At 38.3% G+C, this 16,095-nt stretch overlaps 1 protein-coding gene and 1 long non-coding RNA gene across 6 annotated transcripts in view; one reads left to right on the top strand and one right to left on the bottom strand.

The window, feature by feature from the left end:
• EXOC6B (exocyst complex component 6B) overlaps nt 1-16,095 on the bottom strand; it is a 610,253-nt gene that overhangs the window by 161,136 nt on the left and 433,022 nt on the right. The window lies entirely within an intron of this gene.
• LOC113937167 overlaps nt 8,383-16,095 on the top strand; it is a 48,994-nt gene continuing 41,281 nt past the window's right edge. For both annotated transcript variants that reach the window (XR_003524526.1, XR_003524525.1), the window contains exon 1: nt 8,383-8,474. This is a non-coding gene — a long non-coding RNA (uncharacterized LOC113937167). The remainder of the gene's footprint in view (nt 8,475-16,095) is intronic.

Here is a 16,095-nt window from a genome sequence, read left to right as displayed (position 1 = left end):
CACACACACACACACACACAGCAGAAGCTGTCCCGATCCACTGCCTGGCTCTTGAGCAAAGGAGTATTTGCAGATATGAAAAGGCCCATCTAAATAAATCTCACTGCAAAAGCTTAGGGAACATTTGCATATGTCCATCCTACTAGCGTATTCTTTGTACGCTAGTTCTTGACTTCTACTTCTTTTCCATTCTTGAAAATTCTTTTTTCTCTCCCGCTACCCCAATTTAGTCTTAGGTCAAAGAGACCACATGAATGCTATTTGTAATTTACAGTAGTGCCTTGGGTACATGCTCAGTTTATGACTCTGACTTCTACATCGTTAACAAGAAGATAACTGCACAGGGCTATAGGGACAAACACTAGTAACAGTTAAGAATGTCAAGTTTTATCGTCCCTAAGCCCGGCTTATTATGAAATCAAAAGGTCTTGTTTAAGCTCCCTACACGCATGCACGCGTGCACACACACACACACATACACACACCATGCAGAGAGAGAAAAAATTCAAGAGTTGGACAGTTACTATGTCTTGAATTCTCTCCGTAAAACTCATGTGTGATGGACATTTAACATCAATCTACTATTTACCTCAAAAACAACTCCAGTATTGGCTCAAAGCAAATATGAAAAGGAATGTTTTCCTTTCAATTATGTTTTTCTCCAGGAATGAATTTAAGAAACTATACAGATTCGGTATCATACTTTTCTTTTGAAATTAAATAAAATCCATCAAGATATTTGCATAAATGCCTGGAAAATTATTTGCAACATCCAGTAGCTGGATATATTTAAATGATATTTGTGAACAATTATAGGAATTCTTGTTTTTTGAAAATATTTTCCATCTGGGGCTTCTTGGACATAATAGGTTTTCATAACACCCTTGTCCCACTTAAAAAAAATAATGCTAACAAGTTAAGTTGAAGGGATTATGGAAACAACATGTGAAATGAAATTTAATACAATTTATTAAACTAGTACATAGCACAGATGTATTCTACAACTGTACACAAAATATTCTTAGTTTAGACATTTCAATAAAAACGACTGTTGTAAGTGGAAGGAGATAAACTATATTTAGCATGATTAGCAGCAGTAGGTTTCTATTTGCATTGAAAAGAAAATTCAAGTGCCATTTGTAAATTAATTCTATCATATCACAGCCCAAATGACTCAAGTTTTAAAAGAGTAAAATCCTACAACCATACAAATACTTGATGAAGGCCATGTTAATAGAAAGCCTGACCTACTCCACCTTCTTATTTTGCAATAGCCATTATGTGTGCTAACCTTGTAGACAGTGGCTGTTCAAGTCAGATGTACAACTTTCCCATACTCTGCTCTTACAGAGAGCAGTTCTTTGAATTATAGCCACAGCCGCTCTTTTTGACAGCCTTGACTGTCAGTGGTCAGCTTAAATAAGCTTCTCATGTCTGCTGATTTCATCCAAGGTCAGTAGCTTTCCCCCATTGCTCCTGCGTGAGTCAAGGCTATGTTGCATCATTTGAAGTACGGAATCCTCTCTGTCAGTAGGAACCTTTCTTGAGTCAAAAGTAGCAACTATCAGGGTGTTCTGAATACCTACACATGTCCAACTCAACAGAATTAACCTGTGGTATGTGGTTTGAATTCTTGAGAGCTGGCTACCCATTCTCACATCTCCTTCTTGAACATGCTCCCTGGGGTAAAGGGATGACACTGCCGAAACCACGCAGGAATCCAGACGTGACACATATTTAGTTCTCAGAGTCTTCCTTTATAGGCCTCATTTTTATGACACACTGAATCTTCCAGGTTCCCAGAGGACACAGTGGCCTTTTAGGTTTGATTCTCCTTTTATAAATCAAAGGGAATCAAAGAGTGACAATTGCATCAAGGTATGGCCAAGTAAAGAGATTGATTTCACATACAGTTTATGGAAATGTCTAATTACTGTATATTCAACTTCATGTTTGTATTTTTTCTCATTGTTTTGTGTATATAATTCTTGTCTTCTCATGTAGATAAGTAAACTCCTTAAGGATAAGGACCACATTGCTGAACCTAACAAGTATTTAAAATAGCAGATGTTCAACAAATACTCATTTATTAATTAAATAAATTACAAAAACAGCAAGATTCATTAGTCACATAGACTCTTCAATGCCAGTGAAAATCTGTGGATTGTAATAGGTAATGTGTCCTTAACATGAGTATCAATAAGCAGGCTTTAGGAATTTATGAACTCCTTAAAATTAGGTGCACAATGATTGAGGGGATGGGTTTTGAGGTCACAATATCAGAGTTTGAGCCCAAGATACTGGGTCTATGGGCATGGGCAAATTACTTAATCTCCTTAAAGCTTCAGTGGCTTTTTCTCAAAAATGAAGAAAACAGTGCATTCCTTATAGTGCTACCATGAGGATTAAATGAAATAACACATATAAAGCAGTTGGCAAAGTGCCTGGCATATCATAATTGATTATCATTACAATTAGTTTTTTGTGTGAATATACAGTTCTCTGGGAAGAAGGTTCATAGCTTTCACTGAATTCTCAGAGGGCTGGTGACCAAACAAAAGTTAAAGAAACGCCGTTATATATCCAAGACAAAACATCCGAATTAATTCAGCTACCGTTCAGTCATGAGTTAGGGAGTTGGCACTGCAAATTTATTTATAGGCAAATATTTAAGTCTTTCACTTCAGGAAGCTGATATGACTAATTAACAGTATGTTACCACAGCACAGTAATTTTTATTGGTGTTACTTAAGAATTGCAATAAATGCACAAAACGGATCTCCTCTAATTTTCTGACTCAATATACCTTTAAAAACATGGCTATTCTCCTAGAGTTAATTCTTTAGATATACAAAAAATGCTAACAGCATAAGGAAGTGTGAATATTTTAAGTAAATGAACATTTGTATATAGTCTGATTCCAACCATATAAAATATAATGTGCACTGAAAACATGACAGTAAGCACTCATTTCATAATGTTAACTGAGGCTGTTACAGACAGAAAGATTACAAGGTTTTATTTTTCTTTATACTTTATAAACTTTTAAAATGAGTACCGACCACTTTCATAATCAAAGAAAAGGAAACAGAACACATACACCAAAATTACTTAGTGGTGCTGATTCAGTCATACTTTATCTACTGACGAGAGAGAATAACTTGCTCCAGATTTAGCATTACAGGCAACTGGGATTGGCCTGCACACCCAAATTCCCAGAGGTTGCTCGACAGAAAGAGAAGAAAACTACACACTGGAGGGGGGGCAAAAAGCCCCAGTCTATGTAATAGGCTGATGCCTACACAAATTGATCACATGTATACACAAGAAGCCTCTCTTCAGCATCACAAATGTAAACCTTCCTCCTTTTGAAACCATAAAAGGGGTACAAGTATGCAATTGTGACTAAGTGGAACCAATGTACGTATGGGGCACAATGGACAGTCCGTTTCTGGACTTGTCTCTAGATTCCAAGATCTATAGCAGGTTTTCAGTCTCTAAGTGTTTCCAACACCAGTGTTTCCAAAGCCTGGAGTTCTGTAGAGTAGCCGAAACATCGCAAGACTAGAAGGTGCTTGCTCTATTTCACACAGACCCAAACCCGGACTTGCGACCAGCATGTGTCACTTGGGGACTGAGTCAAGGTTCCGGTGAGGCTGGCAAGAAAGCTTCCTCTTCAAAACTTGGTTCAGATTAGCAGAGCTCCTGACTACCACTGACACATTTTCCAGAGGGCTCTGCTCTGCCCAGCAGCAATTTCCTGCCCTTGTATTATCACGGTAGGGACTCTCGGAGTCGAAGCTGATATCAGGGCTTAACTCCAAGAACCAATTTGCAAATGTGAAAAATCTTTTAATGAGGAAACTGCCAACTCATTGAAGTTTATGAAGGAAATCTTTTCATTAAAAAAATAATAAAAAGGAGGTGTAAAAGTTACAGAAAAGAAGGTATATTGTTAAGTGAAGGTACAAGTGGGGAAAGAAAATCACACAAAAAAAGTATTTTACTTACCAAATATTCAACATTCCTTCACATTCTTATGTACACTTAAGTCTATGAGATTTGGCAATCATTTTTAAAAACAATATTAATTTCTCAAAACTATCCAGTAGGTTTACATTCCTAATAATCTTCATATTATAACGACATAAAATTACCAAAAGAGAAAAAGAAGGGATTCCATTAATTTCAAAATGCTTTCTAGACTTCTTGAAGGCTGACCTTATAATTAACTAACACTATCGGGGGGGAAGGAAAAAAATTAAATAAACTTTAATTTTAAAATTATCTGGTACATTCACATTTGGCGGAAGAAAAAAAATTCTAAACACCACAGAACCCTAATTAGAATAAAATGGTAGTCAGATTAGAAGGGGCTTTGAGAAGTCAAAATGACCGTCTTAGTTTATAATCTGTATATCTAGATAGGACATCTGGGAGTTTATCAAAAGCAAGTTGTGAGAAACAGAAAATAAAACTAGTTCTTCTGAGCTGACTCAAGGAGAACAATCATGTTTTTAAGGGTCACAAAATGACAGATCTATTTAATGCAAATTATCCATGGAACAAGAACAATTTTCAAAAGAAGAAGAGCAACAAGGTAAAATTTATTTCAGAAAAGCAAACTAGTATGATATCTGACAAATAGGTAAAATAGCAACTGTTGGAGAAAACCACAATTGGTTTAAATAAGAGGAAGTTGAAAAGACAGTGGGAAAAATTGTAACCAGAGGTCCCTGGATACCGTCCTTTACTTTTGCTGCCAGCGAACGTCCGGGTCAGATAATGGACAAGATACCATCATCGGCTCTCACAGAAGGGATTTGAGGTTTGGTTCAGGCAAACCAAGTGAGAAAGAAAACTCAGTACCCAGGAGCCCAAAGTATGTTGGCTACTTGTTTATACCTTAGGATCATGTCAGGTCACATGTGGGTTTTGTGGGATTAAAAAAAATAAGAGCCGCTGTTGCTGTATTAACATAATGGTTTCCTGGTATCTGGCTCCCTGGAGCCACAGGTAAAGGGTGCGCCAGACTTCGGAGCGTGGCTCTGGGGAAGCTAACCCCTTCTTGCATCACTTCACAGTGGCTCCACCAAGCTAATTACAGAGGAGTTGATAGACTCCACAGGGAATCCACTCAGGGCCCTGCTGGTCAGAGAAAGGTCGGCCAGCACGTAAGGAAGTACGAACGAACAAGACAGGTATCCAGGGACAGGAAAAGGGGAGTGGGAGGGAAAAACACCTTGCAGATGCCACCGATTCTATGTGTCTAAGTGTGCTCGCCCGGACTTGCGATCATAAAAACCAGACAGCTCTATTTAGCCAGGGGAGTACTCGGGGCTGCACATTATTCTCTGCTTTTACGCACCTTAAGTACGTAACTCACTGCACCTCCCACCCCAAGAAGGACAGAGGGGAGCACAGGCTAACTCGAACGGATTCTAAAGTCCTGGGAGAGAAACCTGATGAAAAGTGATGACACTAAAATCTGATTGCAGATGCCAAACCGGTACTCCAAACAGATTTACAAATTACTATTAACGTTTAATGGTCTAAGTTCAAGTCTTCAAGCTCTTTTGCTCCGGAAGACCACGGAAAGCAAGGACAGAGAGAGGTGGCTTTTTAATTAAGAAAGCTTAGTCTCCCATAAGCAAAAAAATGGCCCCCAGCAAGCAGGAACTTCCGTGCTGCTAAGTAAACAGGCCGATCAATCTCCACCTGGCTGTCCCCAGAGGGGACCGCCGAGAGGAAAGGAGGGTCCCGGCACTTTCAGGACTGGTGTCGGTGACAGCACACATTCACCTGGACAGGAAAGCTGTTTCATGAGGAATAAACCTAGAAAAGCAGAGAAGCTGATTTCTACTTCTCATTTAACATATAAGAAGAATCTGTACACAGTTTAATGAAGTTAGTTAGCTGAATCTAGGAAAGCAAACTAGAAAATAATTCTGTTCCAGACTGAAAAGACAGCAATGATATAAGTTCCTACCATTTCATGGAGTCCAGGGGGCACTGGGTGCATTTATGGAAATAAAAGTGCTACTCTCTGTCTGAAGAAATAATACTTTACATGACGGATAAGAATCCTCAGCTGCCATCACTAAATTAAACAGAGTGACTCCTGCATTGTGTGGTTCTTTGCGGAGGAAGAAGAGCTGAGGAAAGTCAAGACCGTAATGAGTGGCAGAACAATGTCATGCCACATGGCAGTGGACTTTACCTTAATATTCCACAGAAAAATAACAGCCAAAAGCAGAGCAAAAGATGACCTAGGAATCAAGTCTACAATCTATAATCCTAAAGCTGAAGGAAGCATTTGTAAACTACTGAGGACTTCGACGAATGAGAAAATTAAGGCCCAAAAGGTTAAGTCAGTGACCTAGTTAGAATCTGATCCTTCTGAGTCTGTCCTTCTATTATTTCAATATGCATGCCCCACCTGGAAGGTCTAGAAACAAATATTCACTTTACATGTTCCTTTATATGCATATTAAATATTCCTTCCTATTTAGTTAGAAATAATCAAATCATAAAAATATACAGATCTGTATAAAGTCATAATTTTCCTCTGAAGTTCCTGAATGCTTCACAATTTTGCAAAATAAGGGCCAATTTCATAATATATCTTTTAAAATTATGGTGAAGAGAAGCTTCTCCCAATTAGCAATCAGCAGTGCTTCTGTGTATAATCTCTGGAAAGTGGAGGGCCTGCCATGAGAGAGGTGGGCTTCCTGAGAGAGGAGAAAGACTAGTGCTCTGAAGTAGTAACTTTATATCCTTGACATTTTTACTATGCTTTTAAGGACTTAATTTTATCCATGTGTTTGTTCAGCACTGATGATTCTGCTGCATGAACATATACACAAAGCTGTGGCTATCTGAAATTTTACAGAAGGATTTTGGGAAGGATTCTACAGGTCATTTAACACAACAGTGAAAATCAATTTTCTAGAAACTGTCCAAATAGAAACGCAAGCCCCATGTGTAATTTTAGAATTAGAATTTCTAGTAGACACATTAAAAACAGAAACAAAATAATTAATTTTAAAATTAATAATATATCTTGTTTGACCCAATATATACAAAATATTTCAATTTCAACATGAAACTAATATTTTAGGGGCACTTGGGTGGCTCAGTTGGTTAAGCGTTGGCCTTCGGTTCAGGTCATGATCTCAGGGGCCTGAGATTGAGCCCTGTGTAGGGCTCCCTGCTCATCGGGGAATCTGCTTCTTCCTCTCGCTCTCCCTCTCTCAAATAAATAAAATCTTAAAACATGAAACTAGTATTTTAAAAATTATTCATGTTTGGGGTGCCTGGCTGCCTCAGTCAGTATGAGCATGTGACTCTTGATCTCAGAGTCGTGGATGCTTAAAAAAAAATGAATCAGGTTTTTTCAAAATTCAGTATGTATTTTACATTTACAGCACATCTCATTTCTAACTAGCTACATTTCAAATGTTCAAACGGCTGCTTAAGGCTGGTAGCTATAGCATTGGACAGCACAGCTTTAGAGGATGTCGACTGTAATAAACGTAAATTAAAATTAATTGTGCCAAGGGGCATCTGGGTGGCTCAGTTGGTTAAGTGTCCAACTCTTAGTTTTGGCTCCCGGTCATGATCTCAGGGTGGTGGGATCCAGTCCTGTGCTGGGCTCTGGCTCAGTGGGGAGTCTGCTTGGGGCTCAATCTCTCCCTCTCCCTCTGCCCCATCCCCAGCTCACGTTCTCTCTCTCAAAAATAAACAAATCTTTAAAAAAAATTAATTGTGCCAAGAATGACTTCAGACTTTGAAATGACAGAGAATGAGCATTCCTATTCATAGCAGTATGAATTCTATTTTTCACATTGGCTATAAAATAAGGATTGAAGCAAATGTCCATGATGCTACACAGTGGCTTCTACTCAGCTCGTATTATAAAAGTGTGTTGTCCTCAGAGAGTTATACACTTTGTATATTCTTCACCTTGCCCATCAATACATTTTTATATTACCTCTCCATTAATCCTGATACTTGTATTCTTATCTTTCTTCTCTTCAACTCATTTTCTCTTTCTTACACAGTTGTCCTCCCTTATCTGCGGGGGGGATATGTACCAACTTACCCAGTGGATGAGTACTGAACCCCATATATACTATGTTTTTTCCTATACATACATACCTATGTTAATTTATAAATTAGGCACAGTAAGAGATTAAAAACAATGATAAAACAGAAAAATTACAATATACCATAATAAAAGTTATGTGAATGTGGTCTCTCTCTCTCAAAATATCTTATCATACTATACTCATCCTTCTTGTGATGATGTGAGAAATGATGAGATAAAGGAGACAAGTGACATGGGCATTGTGATGCAGTGGTAGTCTACTCCTGACTTTCTGATGATACCTCGGGAGGATCATCTACTTCCAGAAAACAGTTGATCTTGGATAACTGAAACCACAGGAAGCAAAACTGCGGATAATTGGAGGGTATGGTACCTAACTTATTTATTTTTTCAATTTATCCTGTTGAAAGTGCTCTCAACTCATTTTTGGAAAATGCAGTAGGGTGTCAGTTTTTTCAAATGATGATAGTTGATGAGGATGTAAGTTTCTGGACAAAGCTCATTGCCTCAGTTTCCCCAGCCAATGATGACAAAAAAGTATCAAGACTCACTATCAGGACTCAGAACTGGGTGGAGATATATCATACCACATTATGAAAAATGCTGGAAGTCAGAGAAATGACTAAGGTATATATCATACCACACTATGAAAAATGCTGGAAGTCAGAGAAATGACTAAGGTAGGTTCCTACATGGGAAGTTTCCAAAGTTAAAATAGCTAGACTTTTTTTTTAAGTCAATATAATTCTTTTCAAACTGAGAGTAGTATTTCTTTGGTATATATTTCATGGATGTTCTCACAATTTGCTAGGAAAACTAAGTCTCATAATGTAAGCTGATGTCCACAAAAGATAGATATATCATTAGCTAAGGTAAGTGAGATTCTAGTCCTTTCTAAAATTTGCTTATGTGACCTTGGGCCAACTATGTAAGTTTTTAGTACCAGACGTCTCTGCTGTAAAATGAAGGTAATAATATTTCGCTTACTTAAAGCTGTAGGACTAAATTAAATACATTCTTGAGGTCTATGATATAATAAAGAATATATCTGGGGCACCTCCGTGGCTCAGTCGGTTAAGTGTCTGCCTTCAGCTCAGGTCATGATCCCAGAGTCCTGGGATCGAGCTCCGCATCAGGCTCCCTGCTCAGTGGGAAGCCTGCTTCTCCCTCTCCACTCCCCTTGCTTGTGTTCCCTTTCTCGCTCTCTCTCTGTCAAATAAATAAATAAAATCTTAAAAAAAAAAAAAAGAATATATCTAGTCTTTGTCCCCGCTCCTGCAGTAGGAGCGGGGACAATACCCTTGACATTACCCTTGAAAGCTCCTGAGCAATAGGAGTTGCTATTCACAATGAGATTCTTTTGACCATACCTAGGTTTATGCTAACAAGGCTGCTCAAGTATGCCCTTAATTTTAAGGGAAGGACTAGACCAGCCAGAAACACAAAGCTCATGATCAGAGGGTTGTAATTTTCAGTGCCAACCCCAGTCTCCAGGGAGGGTAAAGGGGTAGAGATTGATTCCATTTATGTAGCCAATTACTTATTCAATCATGCCCATGTAATGCAAGCCCATATAAAAACTCTGGACACCGAAGCTCAGTAAATCTTCTTGGTTAGTGAACACACTGATGTGCCGGAAGGGTGACATGCCCAGATTCTAATGAGGAGAAGACATGGAAACTCTGTGCTGTCTCCCTCCTCCCCAGGACCCTGACCTCTACATACCTTCCATTTGGCTGTTCCCAAGTTACAGCCTTTATAATGAAACTATAATCAGAAGTACAGAACTTTCAGTGATTTCTGTGAGTCTTCTAGTGAATTACTGAACCCAAAGGAGTGTGGGGAGCCCTGAATCTGCAGTCAGCTAGGAAGAAATATGAGTGGCTTGGACACCTGAGACTTGTGGTTGATGTCTGAAGAGAGGCAGTCTTATGTGACCAACTCCTTAACGTGTGGGGTCTGTAATAACTCCAGGCTGTTAGTGCTAGAAATGGATCGAATTGTAGGACACCCAATTGGTGTGAGAGAATTGCTGTTGGAACACAAAGTCCCATCCAGATCAAGTGCAATATAACTTGATAAGGGGTCCATTTTAACATCTACGCTATAGCCATACACATGTCCCGGCATAATTAATGTGAAAATTATTGGAATTTGATGCAATAAAATAATATGCTTTTCCCCCCTACCTGGCCACTTCTTCATTGAATTAAAAATTTAAAGATACGAAATTAAAACAAGTCTTCATTATTAGAGATTATTTCTGACATGGCAAAGTAAAAAGTTCTATACATCTTGCCCAGAGAAAGTTAACATTTTCTACATTTACTAGCTTTGCTTCATGAAATTGTTCGAGTATCCACTGGGAAGCATTTCTCCTACAATGGAAATTTAATATTTCCAATATTCCCAATAATTTTCCAATATTCCCGCCTGGGAATACCGGCGGGATGATCTAACATCCATGTTAAATGTTTGCATTAGATCAATATCAACATAAATACTATTCTCCCATTCTGGTTACATAGGCTAATGGATTTACCTCCAGAGGTCAAGACCTAAGAGAAGGATCCTCAGGATCCATCTTACTTAGAGAACATAAACTGTGCCACTGAGAACTCAGTTTAGGGTGTGTTTTCCCTTTTCTTTTTTCCCCCCTGAAAACAAACAAACAAAGAAACAAAAGAAGAGAATCTCCGTTAATGCAACCGGAGCCCTTCGGCTGATAGTTACTAGGTAAAGGGTCAAGGAACGGACTTCGGACACAGCTCCGTAGCTCTAGAGGAAGGATTAAGGATTTTAACTCTTAGGCCCTGCTGAGAGAGAGATTGGTGTTTAAAGAGAATTTACGTTAGCTGGAGGAAAAGGAAATGAAAATAATTGTTTCTTAAGGCACATAAGCAACTTCTTTCCATGATAAAGTGGTGCTTTTAAAGGAATATCAAGAGTGCTAGAAGGTACAGGAGATAAGTGAACATTTCAAGTATTAAAAGCACTCTGGTCTTTCAAATGATCCTTGCTGAAAAGCCCTCAAAAATGCTTTTCTAGGGAAAAGTAGAGAACCTCACTCTTTCCCCTGGTTAATTGCCTGGCCAGGGGCTTAGGCTATACCTTGTTTCCATCCATTGACAGGTGGACAGTTGACAAAGAGATTTCAGTGACTCGGAGGGAAATGGCAGGTCTCAAGCAGGCTGACTGCTGGGACTGGGTGGAAAATGGAGATTTGAATTTCTCCAGAAAGGCACATCATTCAGAAGAAAGGGAAGGGAATGACAGAAAGAAGAGGAAAATGACTAGGCAAATTTTACTGATGCCCACAAAAAAAATAAAGGTAGAATTATTTTTCTTTTATTCTCAGTTACATTATATAAAAGGTTTGATGTTATTTGCCCCAGTCCCAAATCATTACGCTGAACAATGGCAACATAAAGAAAAATAACCACTGAAATTCTCAGAGGCAATGAAATAACCTATTCTTTCTTCTCTTTCAAGCTCAATTTCCGAAAGAGTTGTTTACAAGCACTGATTCAACTTCTTTATCTTCCACTCATTCCTGACCTCTCTGTAATCTGGTTTCTTCCACCCCAACTTCCACTAAAAGTATTCTCTCTAAAATTTACTTTGGCTTCCTTCTTACTAAAGCAACACTTTTTCAGTCCTTATCTTACCTGACATTTGCATGTACCATGCAGTATTGTATAAAATTATTCACTGTTTTTTTTAAGATTTTATTTATTTATTTGACAGACAGAGAGAGCATGCACGCAAGAGCGCACAAGCAGGGGGAATAGAAAACTGTGTTTTGTTTTTTTTTTTAAGATTTTATTTATTTATCTGACTGAGAGAGAGAGAGAGAGAGCGTGCACGCAAGAGCGTACAAGCAGGGGCAGTAGAAAAGGGAGAGGGAGAAGTGGTCCCCGCAGGGCCCAATCCCTGGACTCTCGTATCATGACCTGAGCTGAAGGCAGATACCCAACCAACTGATCACCCAGGCACCCCAAATTATTCACTGTTTATCTGAAATTCAATTTTCCCCCTGAAATTCACATTTAACTGGGTGTCCTGTTTTTTTTATCTGGCAACCCTACTAGTTTCTGTTTTTAGGCTTGCCCCTCTTCTATGCATTTTTCACAATTTTGCCACAGTGATTTTCCTAAAGCAGAAAATGACCATGTCATTCTCATACAATAAAACATGACCAAGCTCCCTATGTACCTAGAATAAAGCATATACTTCTCAATAAGTCTTCCAGGATCTAAGAATGATTGTATTTTCATCATTTCCTCTTGGCTATCCCACTTCACACCCTATCTCCAGTCATAATGAACTACTTTTAGTTCTCTAATATGCCATGCTTTTTATTTCCTCCCAGAATTTAAACAAACACCTGCCTTAGACAGAACATCCTTTCCAACCTACCTCATCCCACTTGAGTGGCTAACTCCTACCCATGTAGTTCAGTTGGATAGCCTAGTCCAAACCATTCATATATAACAAATCAGTAAAAAGATTTTAAAAGAGATTAAGTGTATTATTCACAGCTACTGAGTGATCAAGCAAAGAGAAAGACACAGGTCTCAATTCACCAGTGACCCACCACACCACTTTCTCCGCCCAGGACAGGAGTGGAAAATAGAAATAAAATATGGATCAACCACAATTACAGAACATTATAGGCAAAACTTATGAAATTCTATACATCGACTCACAGGAAACTTAGCTTTTCTAAATGGAAGCACTGGCAATGACATTTCCCTCATGTTTTCCAAGTTCCGATCTTAGAAATATAAAAATTGGAAACGCTAAGGTGATCTTCTGGAGAAATTCAGGTCTCCTCAACTTTTCCCTCTCTCTCCTCTCATTCACACACACATATATACATACACAAATCGATAAAATAGAGGAAAAGAGAAAAAAGATAAATTTTTATAATTTGTAATGCTAAAAGTAGACTAGAGGGTTTAACTCACATCAGAATCTGTTAAATGCTGAAATACCAGAGCAAGTAATGATCGAAAGACACGAAATGTTTTCTTTTAAAATGTCTTATAAAAACTAGGACTTTCATCAGTTTTTTGAGATGTATAAGGTGTGTTCCACCTAAAAGTAGCAGATGGATTAGAATGTTATGGGAACTTCTTGCAAGAAGTCTGTCAATTTTCAACAATTAAACTAATTTTTAAATAAATATGCTATTTAATATGGCTTCCTGATTTACACCCTAAAAAATAGCCCAATTAAAATAAATAGTTTACTGGCCTCGGCTCCAAAGACATGAAGTAAGGGCCAAAGAAAATATGAAATGTATAAAATGCCCCAGTGTAAATACTTGGAGACAAGTGAGAGCAGTGAACGCATCAGATATTCTTGGGAGACTCTGGCTTATTACAAGCATTAAGATTAGGGTCTACGTGAGTAAAAGGGATGTACAAATGGCTTGATGGAAGGAGTCAGCAATGCTAAAGAAATAAAATAACTTTCAGCTGAGGTGATGCTTGGAGCTAGCTGACAGAGCAGAAAGAGATGGCTATATGCTGTTCTGGGGCTAGTGGTGAGGTCTCAGGTTTGCAACGATTAAAATGAGCAATGATTTCTACTAGCTCATTTCTCCCTAAAAATGCTTTTGGGTGTTTTAAAGCAAATTATGGGGATTAATGAAAAATTTTAAATAATTGTTTTTTTAAGTTTCTAATGAAGAAACAGTAAAAAGGTTCTGGAAAGTAAGAAATCGCTATAATATACTCCTTCTACTGTAAGAAAACCTCTTTTCCCAAGTCTGGGACCAGGGTCAAGTGACAGGAAAGTAGCAATAACCAAAATATATTTTTAATTTTTTCCTTCTTTGTAAAGGCATTTCTTAATCGTTCTGGTCCCCGAAATTTCCAAAGTGTATAAGGTCTCAAAGTTGTGAAAAAATAAGGAATAAAATCAGAAGCAGCTAAAATGGAAACTGTAGAGAAAGAAGGAAGGAGCACCAAGTTTGGAATATCACTTAAACAAACAAACAAAAATCCGGTATTCTCCTTTCCAAAACCATGCAGCAGGAAAATAGCCTTTTGGAAACTACCAACTGTTTAAGTAACTCTCCTGCCACCCCCCCCACCCCCCAAAATATCCTTTGAAATAAAACCAGGAAGAAAAAATCTAAACAATTTCAAAGAGGAATCGGTCACTGTCCTTATTTAGAGATGGGACAAGTATGACATTTTCCAAACAGCCAGACAGAATTTAGGGTATTGAGAGAGTTTGTCACAGAAAGAGAACCTTGATTTGAAATTATGATCCTTCATGTAGCAGGTCCTTTGTATTAGGCCCCACAAACAATCCAAGGTAATAGTCACTATAGGAAAAATACTTTGTCTGTGTTGGCCAATCTCTGGAAGCCAACGGCAGGCTTGACAGTGATGTATAACAAGGTTAGAGCAGCATGATCCATCTCCATTTCCTTGACAAGGATGGCATCTTAGGCCATGGTGAGGAAGAGCAGGTTGCCTGCCCTCACTGCTCAGGTTGGCAGCACCTACTATCAAATGACCAGGTGTCTGGCAGTGGGCTCAGAGAGACAATGACTTCCTTATCTTCTGGAATTCAAGGAACTATAGCCCATAAACCAAAATAACTGCTGAGTGGGTACTATTCACTGACCCATGTCTGAGAAGAGTCCTCTTAGAGGGTCTAGGGCCCATCACCCATAGTCAAAGAGAAGTGACATTGCCATTTTAATGGCAGGGAAGACTTCTATTTGGGTTCTCCAAAGCAGAGAGGTACATCATAATAGCACAGCACCTAGCATGACAAACCTTATAGTCATGGGAAGACAACAGCAAACAAAGCAGGGCTTTTGTACTGCCTATTTTGGAGAGAAGGAAGATATTTGCAATTTGTGCTCTTCCCACATCATTTTAGGTCTGAAAATCCAAGCTCAACCCTGCATTTAAAAAGAACTGGTAAGATGAGAGATGATGGACTCTGAAAAACAAACTGAGGGTTCTAGAGGGGAGGGGGGTGGGGAGATGGGTTAGCCTGGTGATGGGTATTAAAGAGGGCACGTTCTGCGTGGAGCACTGGGTGTTATGCACAAACAATGAATCGTGGAACGCTACATCAAAAACTAATGATGTAATGTATGGTGATTAACATAACAAAAAAATTTAAAAAAAAGAAATGACATTAAAAAATAATAATAAAAAAATAAAAAGAACTGGTAAGGATCTGGGAAGTGGGGGAGGGATGAAGCCCTACAATCAAATCGGTAAGTTTTGAAGAAGAGTTTGCATAACACGTTGATTGGGAGCTGTGTACCTGAGAGGCTATGGCCTCTATTTTCATCCTACAAATTCCCATTGTACTTGAGTTTTAAATCTGACGTCTTATATGGATATTTACAGTATTCCAGGTCTTGCAGAGAAAGCAAAGAATGCAGAGGGTGAACTCTTGATTACTGCATATATACATATACAATTGCCAACTTCATGATTCTCTCTAGCAAATCTGTAAGTTTCAATGCAGATCCAGAATCAAAATGAGAATTACAGATGCAGGAACATAAAATGAAACTGAGAAAAGGGGAAAACAAATGATAAAGTAGATAAACAAAAATATGCTCTGTTAAGACTGGCTACCCAAATTCCTATGTACTTCCAGTAGAGAATGAAAGCATAATTGTAAAGAAGCGATATAAAATATTTTTCTGATTCCATTAACCAGTTGATCAGCCAAAAGACAAAATTCATTAGCCATGGAGCTTGCCTCATGGAACAAATTATTGTCTCCATCATATTAAAAGTAATAATGACTAATTATCCTTAGATTTGCCCATGTGCAAAGCACTGCAAATTATAAAAAAAAAGTTTATTTTTCTGCATATGAACTCAAAGTCTATCATCAATCTTCTTACCTTATTGTTTCTCAGATGGAAGAGAGCAGAAAGAGAAAGCTTGTTTTAAAATTATAATTCAGAAAGATGAGGCTGAAGATAGAAGCTA

The sequence above is a fragment of the Zalophus californianus genome, chromosome 8 (assembly GCF_009762305.2).
Source record: "Zalophus californianus isolate mZalCal1 chromosome 8, mZalCal1.pri.v2, whole genome shotgun sequence".
Taxonomy (NCBI): domain Eukaryota; kingdom Metazoa; phylum Chordata; class Mammalia; order Carnivora; family Otariidae; genus Zalophus; species Zalophus californianus.
The sequence above is the reverse complement of the archived record's forward strand: the minus strand, read 5'-3'. Positions and strand labels throughout refer to the sequence as shown.